Raw genomic sequence first — 21,791 nt, forward strand, 5'->3', positions numbered from 1 at the left:
TAGAAAAGACTTTGACTACATAAGCCTGTCTTATCATCTCTTGGCCTGTCATAGAAATAGCAAACTGAGAATACTTGCCCAAACTTAAATTTCTTATGATAGGTCTACTAATCAATCAATTTGAGAGATAAGTTGACCAGACCCACCAGAATGAAGCTGTGTATCCTGAAAAGTCATTGAGGGTGGTCTTCTTCCAGCACGAGTTATAGTGGTTAATGATTTTCTGCAAATGTTTCGTGTTTAGCTGAATGATTGGTGATGGCCAGAGATTGTGTCACGCTAAAGATGCGCACCGTCTTAAAGTAGCTTGTTCAGAGAGCCCATCCATTTTCTCTAGACGAGTGATCTTAGTTGTTGAGAGATTTCAGCAACATGGGCATGTTCTTCTCAACACAATTGCTGCAACATCCAGATGTATGTTATTTTCTTTTTGATGTGTTTTGGATAGCTGCTGGTGTCATGGAAGGAAGTAGTAAGTCTGTAAGTTGAATTGTTGGTAATAGTGCAGTAATTCTGCAGCTGACAGTTATTTTTAGTAAAAATATTTATATTTATTTGAATTTATCTGAGACAAGATTTTGATTTTTGTCTATTAACTGAACTATTTTATGTCAACTAATTTTTTTTTTTGCACACACCAGTAATATAAACACGAAATACTATGTATTTTATATAGTATACAGCCATGTTCCTTGACAAAGATTGTTAAACTAAGTTCAGAACTTCAGTCAAACAAGCTGTCAGGTATCCCCAAATTGAATGCTTTTAATGATTCATGGTGCTATGGTATGTGTCATAAAATGAAACAATTTCTTCTGAAGGATGATCCTACTGTCTCTGTGTTGACCTTGGATAACTATTAAAATTGCATATCAAAGACTGAAGAAACTGTTGAGTAAGCATTTACAATGCCCTTCAGTGTAATCTTCTCTCTCCTTCTTTATGAGAGAAATTCTACCTAATCTTTGTAGCTTCAGTTGTCATAACAAAACCATCCCACACAGGCAGTTTCTTCGTACTGTAATTCAAACAGCGTGGCTGCCAAGTACACACACGTTTTCCCGTGACTGTAAACTACTGGCCTTTGCATTAGACAGCCACGGCTGGAAAGTGAATGAGAGCTAAGTTTTAAGTCTGTGAAAAGGACAAGAACTCATAGCCCCCCCCCCAGTTTCATATCCATGTAGTGATGTCAACTACTTACAAAGTTTTCTGTATCCATATCGACTTCCCTAAATCAGCAAATGTTATTTTTTACTCAGATTACTAGGGTTTTAAGTTACTGATAACCTGGACTGGCATTTGTCACACTTAATTTTGAAGTCTAGGAGTTAAGCATGGAGTCCAAGTTACTTGGACATGGTCCTGAGAAACCTGCTCTTGGTGTCCTTGCTTGAAAAGGATATTGGACCAGATGGCTTCCAGAGCTCTCTTCCAGCCTTAAATATTCTGCAATTCTGGGATGAATTCAGAGAGGTCTTAACCTTTTGGGTCTAATTCTAAGACTTTCACTCAAAGTTCACATTGTGTTCAAGGAGTTTTGCCAAGATCAGAGCACAAGAAGCTTAAAATATTAACAATGAAATTTTGTTAATGTGCAGGTATCTGTTTCACTTGTGTACTTACTACAATTAGGCATTTGTAGTGTTGTAAGTTGAGCTCTAGTCACTTCTGTAAATTTGTTTCAAACCATTTCTCCAGGCCTGTAGTCACATTCAAATAAGTCAATTAATATCAGTACTCACTGTCAAATATAAGCTATTCTGGAGCAACAACTATAACTGGATCAAACTTATTTTACTTTATCAGTAATACAGGAGGTATTTATCACTGAAAAACCCAACAATTAATAAGTAACAATTCCAGTTTCTGGTTATAGCTCATTTTAGAAGGAAGATTTTTGAAGACACAAGTGTCTCTGAGAATGGATGCACTATGTATTCACCACATGGTTAGGACATAGCAAATGGCCAGCCTTAAACAGAACCTCAGAACTTGGGCAAAACAGTTTCAGATTTCCCATCAAAACATGTATGAGTAGAGGGCAAGAGACAGAATATGACCAGCAAAGCTGAAAGACCCTTTGGTCCATCTGTTTTTTTAATCTAAGTTTTGGAGTAAAATGAGTTTATAGCATTGCGATAAGGAGAGGTTTTTTTCGAATTCATATTCCATAACTGTATCCAATGTTCTGTGTTACACATCATTAAATAGCTAACTGTCAGTTTGAAAACATTGCCCACCACTGTGATACCCCTTGTACTGGGACTTGGGAAGTCGAATTCATGCCTGACACAAGTCCACCCAAATCAACACTGAATAGATTTGGCCAAAGGAAAATCAGAGAGGGAGCAAATAGTATTTTGTGGTGAATGTCTATTTCTGGATCTACTTAACGACAATGTACAGCGTATACAGCTACCTTCCCCACTTCTAAAAAAAGTGAGCTATAAAGCTTCTTTAAGAAGCAAATAAGCTATTTGCTATTAACAGCTCAATTAGCAAACATGCCCTTACCAAATATAGAGGGAGGGGGCAGAGGCCACCAGTATCTGACCCACCATAAAGATTACTCTTGCTATAGCATGTAAATCTGTGGTTAAGCAGGTAAATCAAACCCTGGGACTACACAACAGCCTCTAGAGATATCTTGCCAATTCCCTTAGATAGCTAAATAAGTATTTTCAGTCAGATAACCATAGTATTTGCATTGTTTATGGTATTTCCATTAGTAGATTTAGAGAAGTAAAATTGGCAGCATTATTTGAAAGACTCAGCTCAAAGGTGAAGTATGCATGGTTGATACAAACAAATGATTCACAGCGCTCAGAGAGTTTTGCCATCTTGCTTTATATGCTCACTTCACTCAATGCTGAGACCCTTAAACGGGATGGCTGCTTGAAATATCCTGTGATTACCCTGTATCCAAAGAAGGAACTTACTATCTCTGTATCATTTCCAGACATGGCAAATTTTCCTGTTACTGTTTAAATCCTTGCAGTAACTATTTTTTTTTTTTTTTGTGTGTGTGTGTGTGTGTGTGTGTGTCTCAGTTTAGATTCCATGATGGGTTAAATGGCACACTGAAGTTCCAAATGAGCAAACAAGTCATACATATGCACAGGAGAGTTCTCCTATCACACATTAACATCATGTTGAAATGCAGTCTATCAAACTGTAAAAAAGCAAAGTTTTTCATGAATGAAGTAAGACATAGTATATCTTAGATTAACTTGCAAGCACCTTCTATGGGGGCAGATGCAATAAAGCCAGTGATCCAGACATTATTTTGCTATTATTGGACAAATTTAGGAAGAACCTGGATATGCGAAGATAGTAATTTAGAAAAGTACACCTTCGATTTAATTTAATATCATGGTTGTAATACATTCAAAATGAAGACAATATCTCCATTAGTGCAAGGTTGTACAGCTAGATCATGACCAATTAACTCCATAGATTTGTAACAGGTGAGTTTAAAGACAACCTTTCTAAGTGCATGCAAATTCTCAAGATTTCACTTGGAATAAATACACTCTTTAGTATCAATACTGTAGAAAAGTAATAACGGAATATTCTTTAGCAACATCTATAAGCAAAATAAATCTGCTTAGCAATGCTTTACTAAAATGCTTCGATTCATGTGTAATGTTGGCCTAACAAAATATGACAGTTTTTGAAAGGACAGCTTTGGAAAGTTTTCCTGGCAGTGATTCACTCCTGGTAGCATATTCACCTGGCCAAGTCAGCATTCTCTAATTCTGGGAAACTGTCAACCAGATTTGCTTCTTCAAAACAAACAAACAAAAGAGTATGTGACTTTAACCTGTTTACACGAACACATAGGAGAAAGAACTTCCAATTGAAAAAGGGGAAAGGCTTCAATATATATGGTCAGATTAACATGCTGTGACATACGGTCACATACAAACTTGTTGTGCATGCTAAAGCAATGTTCTTTATTCCTGTTTGATCAGTTCCTGAATCCAAGCTTAGGAACTGTGCTGCTTACACACCTATTCTCTAACCATAATGTCCCAGCGTGTTGCAAACCCTCTGTTACTGAGTTCAGGAGTGCCCTTTTTTTGTCATTTCAGACTTTTTTTTTCAATCTCCTTTATTTAGGTGGCCTGATAATTCACTTAAATTGAGAATGTGAGTTGAGGAACAAAATTCGTCCAAATGAACGTATGTGTCTGCATATGAGAGTCATTTTCAGTTCCCTTCAGAGACAGGACAGTGTTCCTAGAATTCACCTAATTTAACTCTGTAGTTACATTTAAAACTGTTCAAATAACTCTTGAATTTTCTGCATAATTACTCTGAGAACTTAGGAAGATAGTTACCCTCACTGTAGACACCTGCAGGCAAGTCAGTTTAACCTCACTCAAAGCATTCATTTTTTATTTCACTGTAAATTATGTCAAAATTATTATAAGATCCACTCTGATACCAGTGATTGTGAAGGAAATGTCTGCTTTGCACTCCGATAGATAAGACCAAATCTGAGTCTTAAGGATATACTTTGAAAAAAAAGACAAATCCCAAGTATATGTGAATTCTACATGAATATTTAACAGTATAAATTGCTCAGAAATTATGTCTCAAATATCTCAGCATAAGACAGCCTTAGACACTCTTAAGTTACTTAAGAGTATTTGTAAATGTACAATAAAATTGCATTATAACTTCTCTGAATACTTGACTTATGTTCTCTGACTTAGTGAGTTACAATAGTTTAAATACTGTGTAGAATATTTACATGAATGCCTGCAATGATCAGATCTTCATATTAGAGTAATTTCATTTTTTGTATTATAGCTTCTCTGTTAAGGATTTTATTTACAGAGCACTGAAGCTTAAAATCTTTTCTGTAGGTCTCTTCAAGTGCCAGGCAACAGTGGATGTGAAGTGAGTTTAGGAAAGACCATTTCAAGGACACGCAGAAGTCCAAAGTATGCTAATTTATTTACATTATGGTGTCAAGTCTGAAATCAGTCCTTCAGAATACTTTTCCTATTTCTGAATCAACAGCAAAGGAAACACAGTGGGTTGTGCCTCCTTTAATAGTATTCTGTAGACATATGATTATTCATGTTACTTGCTGCCAAACGTAATTCAGCTTTGTAGATCATAACGTATGCCTTAAACTGCAGTTTTACTATTCAGAGGTCTGAGCCTATTCAGGAAAGGCTGTCTATCTGCACAGTTTATGGTCTGACCTTACTGCAGATAATTTAACACAGTTTCCATGAAGCTTCTAAATATTTTTACAGGTTCAGACTTTCATTCTCATCTTTTTTCAGTGCCTAACCTTTTCAAGAGCCCACCAGCCTTCTTACCAGGAAATAATCACAAAACTGTAGGAAAAAATAGGACTAAAAAGGATGTCAGGTGGTCAGGCAGTACACCTCTCTGCCCTAGGATGGAATTAACTCAACCTAGACTAAATACATATTTGTCTAATTCACAAAAGGAGATTGCCTGAGGGGGGCATGCAATCTCTGCTAGTCAATCATAAATAGAGACAGTGCAGATCAAAACCTCTTACTCTGCCTAAGCAACCAGCACACATACTGCGCATAGGGAAGGACAAGCTAAATCCCAGAAGATCCTTCGTGATACAGGCTAAAAACTAAGTTGTCAGCTAAACTCTCTTTGATGGGAACGGGTCCATCTGACATGGCACAGGAAAGACTGTAGTGATAAAGTAGTCTATGCTAAAACATGTATTTATATCATAAACTCTTAAAGGATATTTCTTTACGTTAAAAAAAAAAAGGCTAAGGGAAAAAGAATGCTTTTCTATATCATTTACATTTAAAATAGTGCATACATCCATGCATCCAGTGGAGCACATGCTTCCCTGGGAGTGGCTTCTTCTCTAATATTCTTGCTTTGTGTATGTGCATGAAGGGATAATATTGCCATCTAACTGGACTTTGCAAAAATTAGAATACATCTGTGTTACTAGAGGCTAAATTGTTTTGCTAGGCTTTTGGTTATCTCACCTTCTAGTAACTGATTTTCCCATTTGCTACCTTTCATACCCACACTCATTACTTTCCAAGCAGACTGTCTAACAGAATAATTAGCAATCCAGATTTCTGTTTCCATGGTAAATATCAGAAGTATGATCCCTGTGTGTTTTTCAGGAGGTCTGTTGCATTAATAAAGGGCTTTTGAACAGAAAAAAAAAGAAAGATGCAAAATATATGATTGGAAGATTCAAAGAATCAAAACACATAATGAATGAAGTCTGTTTTACATGAAATTTTACTTTTATAAGCAGTAAATATGCAGGAACCACTATTCACATTAAATTAGATTCATTTTCAGGTAGGGTTTCATTTTTTTCCTTCAAATTCTAAATACTTTTTACTGTATTTGTGTTTGTCACTGAAAAAACACTAGAGGCAGAAGAGTAAACAAAGGTTTCCTACTCTTGCTGAGCTTCAGTGCAAATATGTGGTTCGAGCTGTATTCCAGAAGTGCTGTTTAAAACTCTTAGATGCATATCTTAGCAATCCTCGCTAAACTCTTGCATTATGTGCCAACTAAGCAATGTCATCCTGCTTTTTGGCTGGAGGGGTCAAATAGACTGTCCTGGAGTAATTCCAAGGCTGTGCTATCTGAATTTCCTGTAAAGCATCCAAAATGTGCCCAATATAAGGCCAAAAGGCATTATTTATTTATGTATTTATTTATTTATTTATTTTCTGCCTGGTTGCATATCAGTCCCAGTGTGTGCTTGCTCATGTCACAAGATTATTTCGCTGCTCTCAGAAAACAGGATTGCTAAAGCAGATCCTTTTGCCTCCACAGCTGAAGGAAAGAGTATTCCCAGAAAAGTGGCGGGGGCCTAAATAGAATACTTTTTTGTGAACTCCAATTTGCTGGTCAAGTCCTCCTTCTGCACTGATCTTGAGCAAAAGGACGTACTGTTGCTAGAAGAATTTCAAAAGCCAGAGCTAGCATGATCAGGAAACTGTAGAGCTCAGGAGAGAAATGATTAAACTCCTTTCTTCATTTTCCTTTCACCCAAGGGCACACACATATAAACATCCCCCAGTCTCTCAGTTTGATCTACTTTTACTTTGAGCAATAAATTTCTGCCCTAACAAGCAGTTGGACAGAGTGAATCATGATCTCTGAGGCTAATCAGACCACCCCCAGTGGTCTCAGGGGAGATGTCCCTCTCGTCTGAGAATTCTCAGGGGCTGATCTGTCCATTTGGCTGCACTTGTGTACATGTCATGCTGGTAGTGTATGAGATCTCAGGAAATACCAGTATAAAGTCTTGTTTACTTTAAAGATAAATAAAGTAAAAATACTGGAAAATCAGTTATTTAGCACTTCATATTTGGACTCCATATCCGCTCTCCCAAGACTTATTGATTAGAGACTGTGAGTCAAGTGCCTAAGCATAAGCATCTAGTATTATCATAGGTGTTATATGGTATAAGAGACATTCCACTGGGGTAGTAAATATGACAGGACATCAAATGAAAAGTGCCTACAGCCTTCTGGAGTAGCAGATGCAAGACTGAACATGCAAAAACTTTAAAAAAAAAAAATGCCACTGGGCATGTTCTGGCACCTGAACTCTTCATATTGCAACAAGCACCTGTTGCTCTCATGGTCTTATCCTTGTTTCTGTCTTTCACTCATACCACTGTTGGCTTCAGCTGCTGTGCACCTAGTCCAGCCAGGTAGGAGCTGTAAGCATTGCCAACTGAAGGAAGAAGCAGGGAAGTGAGGAAGATAAGCATTTCTGGGCTCAGACCATCTCAAGCCTGATCCATGGGTTCAAACACTTCTGAAGGAAAGAGCACAAAGAAACTGTCTCTGGGATGCAACATGTAATTCACTCTGTACATTTTAGATAAGTCCGCTTGGGCCTGATGAGAATCAGAAAAATAAAGAAATATTCAAGACACAATTTCTGTAGGATATAGGATTTGGTAATGGCAGAAATGACTAAAGATGTCTGAGACTTTATTTGTAAACAGCTGGAAAGAGTTGAAATAACTCATTCAGATTTGTCTGGGTCATGGTCCTTTGATAAATCCACAGATGTGTGCTCTGTGGAGAAGTATGGGAGCTTCTGAAGGCTACAAAACAAGGACTTGTTAAACATAGATCTGTGTGTCAAAGTAGATGGATGTCTAGGATGGAAGTCAGGGCTGGGCACCTCAGATGCTAACGGTTGATGGCGCCTTTAAAATGGGAGGAATTGGGAGCGGAGAAAAAAATTGAACAAGTGGCTAAGGAAACTAACAGAAAATTATGCAGACTAGAAAGAGATCTTTTCCTGGAAAAGGAGCTGCAGCACAGACAGTACGAGATTTTGAGTTGAATCCTAAGTTTATACTCTTTGTTTCTTCCACGCTTTCTCGTGTTCAGTTGAAAATGTCTATTTTAGAAAGACTGTTGCCAGCAGAGGGCTCAAAAATAGCAGTTACAGTGAAAAGTTCCTGTGTTTGTATTTGTTATTGTTATTATTATTATTATTTTTAATCCAATGGTAAGTTCAGCTATTGTAGCTGATCACTAAGATCAAGGGCTTGTGTTTTCTTTTATATTCACAAGCCAAACAAAGACAGCAGACTTTTCTTTTTATATGTTATTTGGCAGAATGAGCATTAATAATTCCAGAGATCATGTTCTAGTGCTTCAAACTAATTTGACAAAAAGGTTTGGCTGTTCCTGCCTACGCTATTACTCCTGAATTTCTCCTTCAAAAATCATGTAGTTGTTGGGATTGTACAGTAACTAAAAGTCACAGTCTATTAATAGACAAAAGAACAAGTAGAAGGGCTGATAACCTTGCAGTGCCTTTACAGTTCTTTCTCATGTACACACACACGCTGTCTTGCAGCCAGCCCTAAATATGTTGAAGTTTTCATATGCACACACACAAACTTTCACTGACAATGACAGCAGTGAGTGAGATAGCTTTTGGAGTTTTTAATTTAATTTGGGAGGGAGTAGAGTCTTCCAAAGGCCAAGTGATTCTGGTCATACAGCCATGGTAGGCCTTTTTATCATATCTAAAATACTGCATTTAATATTCTCAGGAAATATAGCTTAGCACTGAAAAAGCTTGCTTTTTGGACAAATACATTTCTCATTTGTAGTTTTCCAAGTCTTTTCTTGTTGGAGTGTTTCTCAACAAGATGGCTTGTAATTCATTTATATGCTGATTATTTTTTTAAATTCAGAAATGCAGTCCGATTTACATGTATTTCACTTAACGTGTGGGAAATTTTGTCTGTACATTGATCTGGTCTTTGGAAATGCCTGCCTCTCTTAATTGCTTATGGAGATAAACAAATTAATTCTATTCTCTTAATTTTGGTGCCTAGGTTAAGTCTTTCAAATTAAGAAGGCTCAATGCAAATCAGCACCACAGACGAACACAGAGAGACAAGTATTCTACTTGGTGAAACTCCTCTGTTAAGAGCTTTCTTCATTTACCCTGGTGGATGCTTTCTGATGTGAAGCATCATTGCCTAGGCACAGCATGCACTGTCTAAAGCAACATTGCTTCGGTTTATCCCATTCCTGGCACCACAAAGGATTTAGGAGGTTATCACAGTTCTCAATAGATATTTACAGTGTGCAGCACGGAACTATAAAGAGTTACTAGTGCAGTTCTAACAAAGCAACCTGAGGAGCTAGTGCAACAAGGTAATGTCTTTATGGGCACCGTCCTTTCCATCGTTAAACAGTTAATACTCTGAGATGGACAGTTGGCTTTTTTTTTTTTTTTTTTTTTTTGCATTGTCACAGTAAAACAATAATGGTGCTTTGTGGATCTGAGCTAACAGGTCAAGGGGGACTCCTACCAGCATGATCTGGTCGGGATTTATTCCACTGAAACTTAGCAACAGGGCTGGACTGAAAGAGGAGTGGCCAGCAGGGTGAGGGAGGGGATTGTCCCCCTCTACTCTGATATCGTGAGGCCCCATTTGGAGTAATGTGTCCAGGTCTGGGGCCCCCAGTACAGGAGGGATGTGGAGCTTTTGGAGAGGGTGCAGAGGAGGCCACAAAGATTATCAAAGGGCTGGAGCACCTCTCCTGTGAAGAAAGGCTGAGAGAGCTGGGCTTGTTCAGCTTGGAGAAAAGAAGGCTCCAAGGAGACCTTATTGCGGCCTTCCAGTACTTGAAGGGAGCTTACAAGCAGGAGGGGTACTGGCTTTTTACGTGGTCTGATAGCGATAGAACAAAGGGGAATGGTTTTAAACTACAAAAGGGGAGATTTAGGTTAGATGTTAGGAAGAAATTCTTTACTCAGAGGGTGGTGAGGCCCTGGCACAGGCTGTGCAGAGAGGTTGTGGATGCTCCATCCCTGGAGGTGTTCCAGGGTTGGATGGGACTCTGGCCAGCCTGATCTGGTGGGTGGCAACCCTGCTCATGGAAGACCAGATGAGTTTTAAGGTCCCTTCCAACCTATGCCATTCTGTGATTCTACGATCCTCAACTCTTTCTGCTCAATGAGAGGAAATCGGTACTTCTGTAGGGCAGTTCATCCTACTTGTTCAAAATAATCATCTTAGAGATTGCTTTCAAAAGTTCCTTTTCTTCTCTATTAGCCATACAGAAGCCTATGAATCTGGCCTAGACTGAAAATCTAAGTTTTCAGAATGTTAAAGTTTGATTAAAACGAATTCAGGTTATTTTCAGACAAGTTTCTACAGGTAGGCTAAGATTTGTGCCTGTTGCCACCATTGCAATGTTTTTTCTCTGTGTCTGTTCAGGAAGTCGGAGTCTTTTGGGCTGGAGTGGAAGAACTGTGTCACACAAAACACTTTAGATCTAAACTACATTGGTTTGGTCTTTGGAAATACTTTCTTTTGTTATTCGTGTATACAGAGACAAATTAAGTTTATTCTCTTAATTTTGGTGCCTGTGTTAAGTCCCTCAAATTAAGAAGGATTAGTGCAAACCACAGTGCCAAGTCACGGACTTGAGTCTTGTGTTGCGTACTGTGTTCTACCTCAGAATAATCCTTTTTTTTCTCAGATCTACCAACAATAACACTGTAGGTAGGTTGTTAAACCTTTGACTCTAGCATGATGCTTCCAATCCTCATTTGTTACCAAATATATGGCATGTTCTATCAGAGAAAACAGAAACTGCAGCTCCTGAGATCATTTCTAATTACACTGATTAAAATATTTCATTAATCAGATCCAATATTAGGATCATTAATCAATGTCATAATAGTATGTAATATTCTTGGCAAAATGAGATGAAAGAAATAACTGTAGTTAGCTCCTTGAGGAATTACTTGCCCTAAATGTGGTATCTCACTTATGAAGTTATAAATCTAGAAGAAGTCTTGACTTAATTAGTACACTTCCAGATTAATTCTGATATGGCTCAACTAAAGAACAAGTCCAATTTCCTTAAAAGAAATCAGATGTTCTACATGCACATCAAGCATCAGGAATGTCACTCTTTTTGACACTTGAGCGAATGGTGACTCATTCATTTTTTTCTTAATAAAATAACGCATTCTTGGAATTGTATTTTTTAAAAACCTGATATGTGATAGAGGAAAATATAAGTTAGTACTTATGTTAGATAATGAGTTATGTGGGCAATAAAGGCTTTCTATGCTTCCAAACCTTTTTGTTTTAATGGAAAAGAAAAAAGAGGGAGATGACTAACATTTGGAAAGCCATTTACTTTGTAACTGCACTAACAGGGTAATTGTGGATATTGTTCACTGAAGAAATAGTCTCTTTATCGAATTTATGTGCATATAAAACACATTCTGATGTCATACAGGAAATGTGCTCTGTGACATTCTACATCTAGCTAATAAAAATGTGCATATTTTAATGATAACTATAAATTGAGTTTAATGTCAATAAAATAAAACTTTATCCATTTTTTTCCAGATAGCTATAGTATTAAAACCTGATTTAAGGTTCCTCCCATTAGAAGAAAATTGAAATATTTTCAACAGAAAACAAAACAAGAACTTTAGCAGAAATTGTGTTGATTGTTTGCCCTAAGCTGCATATTTTGGAGGGAGGGAAAAAAGCCTCTTGCAAACAGGTTTTAAGGAGAGCTGGGAAGCTGACATTAAGTAATTCTGTCACATTCATGCTCTGAAGGAGGGATCTTCAGGGGTCTTCTATCCAGGGGTCTGAAAAGGACCAGATAGAACCATAACTTAATCTTTAAGGAGGCCTGCATATGTTTGGACACTAAAACTCTCTATATGTATACTTGATATAGGGTTTGTGTGTTGCTCTCATGGTGCAGTCCTATGGGAGCAGCATGACAGAGCTATATGTGCAGCAGATAGCTGCACACATGTGCAGCTATATGTGCAGCAGACAGAGCTGGAGGCCCTTCAGCAGCCCCCTACACAACATGTGATGAACCAGGGCCAAATCCCGTTGAAGGAGACCAGACTGAAGCCAAAGGAATGGGACCAGAGAGAGGGCTGGAGACAAGCTACAACATGTGCATGAGGTCTCCATCCAGGAGACAACCTACCTGCAGTACAGGTGCAAGATTCATCTATGAGGCAGAACCAGCAATAGGCCTATATGGTTACAGTATGGCTCAGGCAAGAGGGGGGCCCAGGCCTGAGCCTTGGTGGAGCTCCTATGGCAGTGGGCAGTGGGTACAGGGATGGAGGTCCCAGGTGAGGCTGGACTGGAAAATGCCCTCTGGCCTCTAGGAGAAGCTGATACATAAGTTTTCTGAAGATTGCCTGAAGAAGCATTGAAATTCCATTGTCCTGTATGTGACAGGGTGGCAAGGGGAAAGGGAATTTGTCTTCTTAAAGACCACAAAGTGAGCCAGGCTTGCTCTGCAAATTATTCCCTGGCTGGTGAGGACCCTTATGGTATTCTCTCTTTAGCTTTTGGCTGAAATGAGTCAGCAAAGTGATTAATACAGATAGTGTTGAGGACTAGTGTTGAGGAGATGAGAGCAACTGTGTTCACCTGAAAGTGACCAGAATAAAAGAATAATGTAGAAATAGCAACAATTTCCATCTTGTCTGGACAGAAGGGAAAATGAAGTAGAATAGAGGAGTAAAATGCAGATGTGGTTAGAAGGATCTGAAGTAAATGGAGTGTGGAATGGTTTCAGGATTCCTAGGACTCCTCAATTGTTAGCTTTAGATACTGCTGGAAAATATGTCTCTGCTCCTTCCTCTTGATTTATGCAGAAGTTGACAAATGTACTACTAACTCAAAAGGATGCAAAGAGCTAATCTCTGGTGATGAGCTGTATGGGTCACTAAAATGCTACATAATGGATTTCCTTGAGAAGGTCAGTTTCCTTTTTAAAAATGCCACAATATGTTCCATTAACATTCTCTCTCCTCTCTCTCTACTCCTTCTCTTGCTAGATTAATAGGCAAATAAATCTGCAAAGTCAAATATTCACAAGTAAGTAAATGCCAAGATGAAGTTTGCTTTTGTAGGAGAGAAGAAACCTCTGCTGATCTTTCCACCTGCCCATGTACTCAAAGGTAGACATCTTACTTGATCCCCTAACAACTGGGAAACAACTGAGGCAAGCCCATAAGTGTTCTATACATAAGTCTGCCCTTACTCCATCAGAACATTCTTGGATACAGGCTGACCACAGTTCATCCAGTATAACGAGGAAATAAATACATAAAATTTATACAGCCCATGTGATCTCTGTTTCAGCTCTTTTGATTTGTTCCTTCCTTCCTTCCTTCCTTCCTTCCTTCCTTCCTTCCTTCCTTCCTTCCTTCCTTCCTTCCTTCCATTTTTCTCAGAAGTATCCTTGGATTAATCTACATAACTACAAAAAGATTACTGCCCTGCTATTTAGTGGATATATTTCAATACTTGGACACACTGGTCAAATTCCCCAAAGTCAATTTCTCAAAGTGATAGTTAAAAAAATCCTCATCTTTTTCACTTTCTTGATGTCTGGTTTCCTAGTATGTCATGTTAAACATGTTTTGGTTTCAAGTTATACAATTCTGAAAAGAGCAGAACTAAAACATGTTGTAAGATGGATGGTATGTATACCTGTGTGCAAGGGGGAACTTTTTTCTACCTTTGTGAACATACTGACTGTCTTTATAAATATATGGTACAAATCCCATCAAGCAGGACTGCAGACTCAAGTAAACTTTCTGGTCTCTGATCTCAAATGGAGTGTTTTAGTGTAGTATTATATGTTGTTAATTCCTGATTAAATATTTAACAAACTCATAAATTGGGAGGACAAATTTCCTGGGCAGAAGGATGTTACTCCTATCAAAAGTTTCCAAGTTATTGAAGCAAATTTGATTTAGTAGTCCAGCATTTAAACTCTGTAACTGGTCTGTGGGCAGCCTGGCACTTTTAGTCTGACTACAAGGTCCTTGAAGCAATTAGGTTAAATCTCTTCTGGGAAAGATTCAGCACGTACAATCCTCAGTGAAGAGGCAGTGGGAAGTGCTGAGCCTCAGAGCTGATAATTAGCACTTTGAGGGACTGGATCTTTAACTTTCAGTAAAGGTACAAATTATTTTTAGTGGCTACATTTGTGGCCTCATTTTATTCTCAAAATGAAATTATTAGTTCCCAAAAGCTTTTCCCTTTTGTTGGCATCGCCAACAAATTATTAAATTACCTGAGAATCTACAAACAGTTAATTGATGATCAGAAATAAAGGTGGGTGGTTTTTTACGTTATAGCAAATTTTCTTCCTTATTGTGGCTGTTAGTAGCAAAAGTAAGTGCTTTAACACATTAAAGGTGGCATCTGTCCTGTTCAAATGTGGATCTTTGCAGTGCAAATAACAACATCCAAACCAGCTTCTTAGATGGTCAAAGGAAATGAAGCCAGTAAATGAAACTGAGGGTGGGATTCATCTCCTCTTATAGCAGATGCCTACATTTGTGTAGATGGACCTTATATCAGTAGTTAGATCTCCACTGACTACCTCAGGAACTTAAATGTCTTAGATACAGTTGACCGTGATCACTTGGATGGATCCCATACAAGTTGTCTTTAAGACATTGTCCTACATAAGGCATTGTATCCCAGGGCTTTATCTTTCTCACAAGATATTGTTGAATCAGGGAGGGCTTTATGGATACACAAACATATTAATAGCAGAGAAAGATGGAAGTTCCCATCTTTGCAGAGGTTGCATTATGTATAAGCGAAATCTAATCTTGAAGGCAGGATAAATCCAAACCATTTTTAACCATTTAGAAATTAGCACTTAGACAACATTAAACACATTACCTCCCTCCATGGAAATAGACACTCCCAGTGTGTATTTCTCCTTCCTCTTTTAGAAACGTTGTGAGCAGTGCCTGATCAGTAGGAGATGAAAAAGAAGGATAGATCCAATAATGTGAGCTCTGTACTGTAAAGGCAACTCTGCATTACTAGCCATACTCAGCCGAAGTGGAGACATGCTACTGATGGTGGAGTCCACCTCATCTGAACTGGAATGTCTCTCAGGCCAGAGCAATGCCTTAGGCAAATTTTTCTTCAAACAGTGCAGAGGGGCCACTGGTCCTTCTAATGATCCTCAGCAAATCAGTTAACATTCCAAAAAACAGGTAAAAGTAATAAGCCCAAACTTACCAAGTAAAACGCTGCTGTGTTTTTTCCACTTTCTCAAAAGGGTGCTGCCTGATTCTGCAATATAAGATCCTTTACTAAAATAAGACACTAAATATCAAATTTATATCAAAGTTAGCAATTTTATTTTGAGAATTAAATGCAATTTTCAGCACTTCCTATTTTAATGTGGCATTTGCAACTTACAAATTCTTAAATAGGCTGAAGATCAGATGCAGCTACCTCACCACAGTATTTTCCACATGTGCTACTGAGTCTATTTGGCATCATACCGAAAGGTCTAACCTTTTTCTAGTAACATCTAAGACAAGTCTGAACTGCAGGAGGGATGTCAATAACAGATGAATAGTGTAGTTCAGCAGTCCTACAAAAAGTGCTTAGGGAAGAAAGTTTTGCTTTTTTATATGGTGTGGACTTTAGCACTGCATTATCACCTTAATTTCTTACCTCTCTCATCCTCAGTCATCAGCTATCAAAGCTGGAAAGGTCTAATCATGTGACTGAAGAATTAAAACAAACACAAAAACAAACAGCACTACTTCATGCAAGTCCTGGAGTGAAATGGAAAATTCTGATTTCAGTAAAGAAATTTAAAACACCTTTACGTCTTCTGCAGCCTCTATTTTGCTTGAACTATTATTGTGTTAACTGTAGATTCCATCTTCTTCAGGAATACCTTGTTTTTCTCCAGTTCTGGCTTTAAGAATTGTGTTACAAAAGTAAGAGGGAAGCACCTGAAATGGTCAGCCATTTCATTTTGGAGAAATGTGAAATCTATCTGAAGCGTTTGCTGGGCAGAGGAAGGTAAGTAGCCACACGGAGGAAAAACAGACAAGTATTTTCAAAGCATTATGAAAGATATAAAGCTGATGTTAGAGTTTTGATCTGTGTGTGTAAGAGTGCTGTACTAATCATTCTGAGCTGTTTCTTTTTTCATCTTTCACATTTTTCACGAAAGAATCTAATGACTGCAAATGCAAGTAGTTAGTGTAATTTCTCATTAATCTCAGTGCTGTCATTAAAGGCTTTGATCTTACAAATGTAGATAAGGTGATTCATCATGTAGAATAATTCATATGGCTGGAACATCACTTTTCGTATGTTAATATTCATAAGTTAATGCTATTCATAGATTAAGTAGAATCTATCAGTTTTAATACTCAAGGCCAAGGAAAGCTCTAAGAAAGCTTGTCTAGGGTTGCTTTACTTAGATGACATCAACATACATTTCTGTCTTGCTGATAATTTCACCCTTTTCACTGCAGAAAGAAAACCAAAAATACAAAAGTGAAAACAGTGCTATAAGAATTCCTTTTGTTCTAGAAATAATTCAAAGACTTCTTGTTGTTCATAGGTACATGGATAATGTCTTTATTCTCACCTTTTCTTCTTTTGGCGGGTTCCCACAGTTACTACACTCACACCTCTTTTTCTTCCCCATTTTTATGTGTTTTAACTTCTCTTTCTTAACTGAGTTCCATTTTCTCCATTTTGTTTGTTTGTTTCGGAAAAATAAATACATAAGTGAATAATTGCCTTTTGCTTGCTTTCCCAAATATTGTTTTTAGAATATCAATTAGAAAGTTAATATTTTCCATGTTTTCAAATAGTTTCCCTAGTAAGAAGGAAACAGGGAGACGCTTTTTATTTTTATTGGGTTATTGTTTGTAGAAGCTTTTAAAGTATTAGAATTTCACATTATATCTTCTGGGGAGAAAAAACTAGTAAAAGAAGTTACTTCCTTGTCAAGATTCTATACTCTCAGCTATTGGAGTAGCATTATGACAGCTGCCTGTTGCAATCTTTCCTCAGTGGAGACTAGCAAGCACGTTCAAACTCGATCACATTTTTCTGCTTCTATACCTTTAATAAAGCAATGAGATTTTCTAAATACAGCACTTTGAAGTATCTGAATATAGTTAGTTCCAAGGCATTTACTTGCTTAGGGCAATAATAGCTAGACCTATATTTAAAATATTCATCTGCATGCCAACTCATACCATGGATATGTTTTCACATTGCACACCCACTGAACTTTGCAGAAGAGTTAAAGATGTTAACTGCGAAGGAAAAAGTGAGCTGGCTGCCCAGATGCTCTCAGCTAAATAGAGAAGCTGATGAGTGTTTTTTGCAATGTGCTATTTTGAGAATTACAATTTAGAGTAAATGAAAAGATAAATAGAAGGGACGCTGACAGTACTGTCAGGGATGTTGGTCCTGAATGTCAGTACTGTTATCATTCTCTCTGAAATTCTGTAGCAGTAAATTTTTATTCCTCATTTTCAAAAGAAATTCTTATTGCTGAGAAATGAGAAATTCAGATGTTTTCCAGTATATTAGCTCTACCTCTATTTGAATGATAGAAATGTTAAGTGTCTTCAACTAAAGCTAGTGAGAAATTTAATCCTTTAGGACTTATGTTACTTGAATGACCAGGTGAAAATTACCTGATTCCCCTTGATGAAGAACAGCATGGCTGCCTGCAAACTATGCCAGATCTCATCATCACATTATGGAAAGAAAGGAAACTTCATGTGCCTCCCACAATTTTGATGCTAAGAGCACAGGTGCATAATGTGCAAGCTATACAAGTGCTCTGTGGAAGAGAGGCTCAGAAGGCAGACCTTTGTTTAAACAAGCGTACTGAACAGTGACACAGAAAATAAATCTTAGGGTGAAATAGTCTCTTTCTCATTGGCAACTATGGAGTTCAGTGTGCTTTCACATCTTTATAACACAGTTTTTACTTACAATATGTTGTTTTTACTTACATGTTGTCCACAGTGCCAGCAGAGAAGGAGCACAGCGTAGAGACCAATGGTTGTTTCCTGCAAAGAAGAGCAACACAGCAGCAGGACATAAGGCAGTCTCTGCCGCATGCTGATCAGGTATGAGATATGCTATCAGAAGCCCTAACTGCAGTTTAGTGGTGCCACTGTTTCTCAGTACCCTGGATCAAGTTACGCTCTCTTTCAACTCTTAGTATTAGTTTCCTTATCCATTAAAAGGAAGAATTTATCCTCTTCCTTAAGACATCTGATGCATTAATGACTCACTTCAGTGAACTGAGCTTTGAAAGTGCAAAATAGCTACTTAATTTATTTTTTCCCTTGGAGAAGTACAGGCACCTAGTTTTCATCAACTCATGGCTAGCACAGGAAAGCACTGCCTGGATCAGTAATTTCATTGGGTGCCTGTGACCCACTAAGCCACAGTAAGACATCTGTAGCTGTTCCATGAGCCATGGCGTATTTTAATTAAGTTTGCTGATAAGCACAAACTTCGTTCTCTGAAATCTGAGGGTTGGCAATGTCTGATATGCCAAATTCCCCAGGACAGGAAGGCTTCTACAGACAGGGAAATGCAGAGGCTATGCCTACATGTGCACTGTATGGCTTTCTGCTGCCGTTTTGGAATTTGCCTGGTATTTGACTGACTATGGGTAACACATGGGTGATGACACATACTCCATTCCTGATGTGAAAATTACAAAAAAATGAACAAGACAGATCTAAAGGAATGTCTTATAAGCACTGGGGTCTGTCAATGAAAAGAGATGTGCGTTTTAGAAGCTGCTAATGGAAGTGAGTCATCCCCTGAATTCCATGTCTTAACATGTCTGTCAGGCGCACAGTGAAACCTTACACATACTTTTTGTTTTCCAGAAAATTTTACACACTTTGGAAAACTCACAAAAGGTGTCATTTTCTAAAGAAATAGCTAGCACATGGTGTGACAAAACGTAAGGATTCCCTAAAACAAGAATAAACTGATTAACACATTTGAAATAATCTCTGCACCTTAGTTGGAGGAAAAAAAAACACTTACAAATTCTGACTGAGGCCAACTGTGAACTTTCCATGCTTCCACTTTGAGATACTGTACACCCAATGAACCAGAGGAGTACTGTGACGATGTTCAAATACTCAATTTTTAACCCTCAGCAATCTCAAACTATGCCTCTGATATATCCCAAGCTTGGAGAAAAGATCTTCTCTAGAATAAATTCACACACAGGACTGTAAGCAGATTAAATACACTTTATTTTGCCAGCACCAAGAAAGCCTGATAATGAAAACATAATGTAATCTTTAATGAAGGGAGATGTTCCATAGCATGTATCCTGTGTCTTATTCTCAAAGGAGATGTTCATCTTCAGTGTGTTTAAGCAGACATAGGACAGAACTAGAAAAAAAATTCATATGAGGCCATTTGGCTTTTCCTCCTCTCCTCTTCCACTTCCTATCTTCTGATCCTCCCCCTCACTCAGTAAAATGTAGATTTAACCATAATAGATCTGTCTCAGATCTTCACTTCCAGAATGTAATTGGAGAAGGATTTCTCACAGTCCATCTCTAAAATGAAACACGACACAACCCATTCAATTCCTGCTTGCAGGACTGACCAGCATAGGTGCCTCCATCATGAAGGATAGATATGGATTCTACTTCCTTCTGGTCCTTCAGTGTTGGTGAACATTAAAAAGTCACTCCTCATGTACTCCTCCCCATTACTGTGCCTTTTTTAAGAGGGTGCAAACTGATACACTCTTCCTATAAGGCATTCTGCCTTCCTATACCCCTGGAGATGTCCAGGGCCCTGATGAAGATCAGAAGGAGAAAGCAGCGTGGCTCCTCCATGAGCCGCAGCAAAATGAGCTATCAGTCTGTAGCCTGGTCAGTTCATCTATAGGTTTTAGCAGACAGATGCAACACTGAGGAGCAGCTCTTTCTGCTTCCCGTTGATGACAAAGCCTCCACATTCACCTAAATGATTTGGTCTGTCCCAAGCTCTGCCTCATCAAGGTCCTACAAATTCATTCTTCACACTGTGAGCACAGATAGAAACAAAGTTGATTTTGAGAAGTTTGTTTAGTCTAGGGAGAGGAGCACATAGGAAGGCATGATAAGCGTTTTCAAACATATTACAGAATATCGCAAAAAAAAAAAAGGAATAAATCATTCTTCATATTCAGTGGGAAGATAACAGCCTACATTGCAGCTATGGAGACAAAGACATTAGTGAGGAAAAAAACTAACTGGTAGCACCAGAAAGCACAGAAATATATTGCTAAAGACGAAGGGGGTTTCTATCATGATTTTTAGAAGTAAAGTAGAAAAATGTCAGAATACATAAAAATATGTCAGATATTATACAGAAAAAGCTGTATTTTTCCTTGGGCTGGGAGAGGGACTATAACGCCTTTCAGTGTCCCTTCCTAATCAGCTGTCTACAAGTCAACAAATTAAAAAGTAGCCATAAATATCCTCAAAAATAATTTCCCTAACAAAGTTTCACATATGTATCTTGCAAAGAACCACCTTCACAGATGATGAAGCATTTCCTTCCTTAGCATGTCACACACATGCTGCTGGCGCAGGAACAGATTCTGTCTTTCTTCCTTCCATTACACAAGGAAAGCTAGAATGAACTGAAAATTAGAAAGTAAACATTTGGGCCAAATTTTCTACAGGTGCAAACTGGCCTGGCTCCAGTCACACTCCATGGACTCATGCGGGGTTTTGTTTACATGCTGGGGCCTGACCATTTGACTTATATTCTCCCCTTCACTTCACTAGCCTTTGAATTCTGTCCTTGAGTGAGTCTGACTCTCTGCTCAGAGGGTGAAGGATCCGCACAAACAAGTCAAAGTGCTTCAAGTTGGCTTGAACTGTGGGAGCATTCATAGTTGTGTCTAATTAAGCAAATACAGGGAGCCAGAGAAAAATGGACAAGAACAGTTAAATCCAGGAAGAGGTCAACCCCATTGGTAATTAGCAGGATAATGGATCAAAGAACTCCACTTTGCACAGGAAATATTGAGCACCTCGTCTTTATAGCTGAATCTGATAAAACTTGGGTTATACATTTTCTACTAAATGAACCGGAGGCAGCTACAAACAGGAGGCTATTGTTTAACCTCTGTGGGAATTTCAGTCGGGTTGTTGCATGCTTGATGTGCTACAGACGAGCAGCCCTTATGCCACATACTGATGTAGGTCTAATGATCTCTTATCTTGACATCTACAGTGGTTACACCAAAAGCAAAGGAAAATGAAAGCCTTTTAAATGGATTTGCCTTTAAAAACACTACCTCTAGTTTTCTTTCTTTTTCTTTTTCTTTTTCTTTTTCTTTTTCTTTTTCTTTTTCTTTTTCTTTTTCTTTTTCTTTTTCTTTTTCTTTTTCTTTTTCTT

The 21,791-nt window shown here is 38.1% G+C and overlaps 1 long non-coding RNA gene across 2 annotated transcripts in view; it reads left to right on the forward strand.

The window, feature by feature from the left end:
* The window catches only part of LOC110388243, a 30,474-nt gene that overhangs the window by 6,981 nt on the left and 1,702 nt on the right, over positions 1–21,791 (forward strand). Inside the window, exons 2-4 of one of the 2 annotated variants that reach the window (XR_002432829.1) lie at positions 4,878–4,955; positions 16,267–16,400; positions 18,381–18,484. This is a non-coding gene — a long non-coding RNA (uncharacterized LOC110388243). The remainder of the gene's footprint in view (positions 1–4,877; positions 4,956–16,266; positions 16,401–18,380; positions 18,485–21,791) is intronic. The other variant, XR_002432828.1, reaches the window with a different exon arrangement.

Source organism: Numida meleagris, chromosome 1 (genome assembly GCF_002078875.1).
Source record: "Numida meleagris isolate 19003 breed g44 Domestic line chromosome 1, NumMel1.0, whole genome shotgun sequence".
In the NCBI taxonomy this organism is placed as follows: domain Eukaryota; kingdom Metazoa; phylum Chordata; class Aves; order Galliformes; family Numididae; genus Numida; species Numida meleagris.